Genomic DNA, 884 nt, shown 5'->3' with positions numbered 1-884 from the left:
CCATTACGCAGACACAATAAGGACCTTTCCCTAAACCTACCACCACAAGACACAACCTCAACCAGCTTTCGGGCATATCCCTCATCAACCATAAAAAACCTTGTCATCCGCCAGATTTCGCAAGATAGCAATGACACTCGAAAATCTGGTTCAGTTTTGAAACAGAAAACGCGACTACACACATCGATTATAAAACCCTAATATTGGCTATCTTTCCAACAGCATCACGGCAGAAACAGTCGGCCGGACGTGCGTGGATTGTTCTAACACGGAAAAAAGAAAATACCATGAGCAAAATAACAACTTCAATAAAAAAAGAAAAAAACAGGCCACACTCACTCTCGCACAATCTTGGTCCTCGGAGCAAGGCGGGGCTGCGACACATACCTGCAAAAAAAAAAAAACATATAACACTATCGACAGAAAAAACAACAGAAACATAATGAAACCACGTCTAAAAGTCTAGGATAATATAATGGCTTACTTTTTTTAAATCATCAGTAATGTTTTTTTCTGGGGTTGTGTCTGAAGATCATATGACAACAGAAACTTGTCACACATAAGATGATACCAAAAAATTATGTATCCTTAAGAACAAACATAACATCAAATTAATCGGAAATTAATTAATAATAATTGAAACACTTACAATGCAGTAACATTATTCAACAGCCAAACAGAGGTTCAACTTAACGACTTTCCATCACAATGCATCATCTTTTTTATATTATGTCAGGCTCTCACATAAAATTTCCCGGAACTTATGCTACGTCACATCACTTGATTTCCGGCGATAAAAAGAACCGCTGATACGATTAACATTTCAGCTGATAATACATGAATATAACAGTTGCGTATCGAATCAGACTTCTATGCAAATAAAC

This window comes from Penaeus monodon, chromosome 24 (genome assembly GCF_015228065.2).
Source record: "Penaeus monodon isolate SGIC_2016 chromosome 24, NSTDA_Pmon_1, whole genome shotgun sequence".
Taxonomy (NCBI): Eukaryota; Metazoa; Arthropoda; class Malacostraca; order Decapoda; family Penaeidae; genus Penaeus; species Penaeus monodon.
This window is presented reverse-complemented; position numbering follows the sequence as displayed.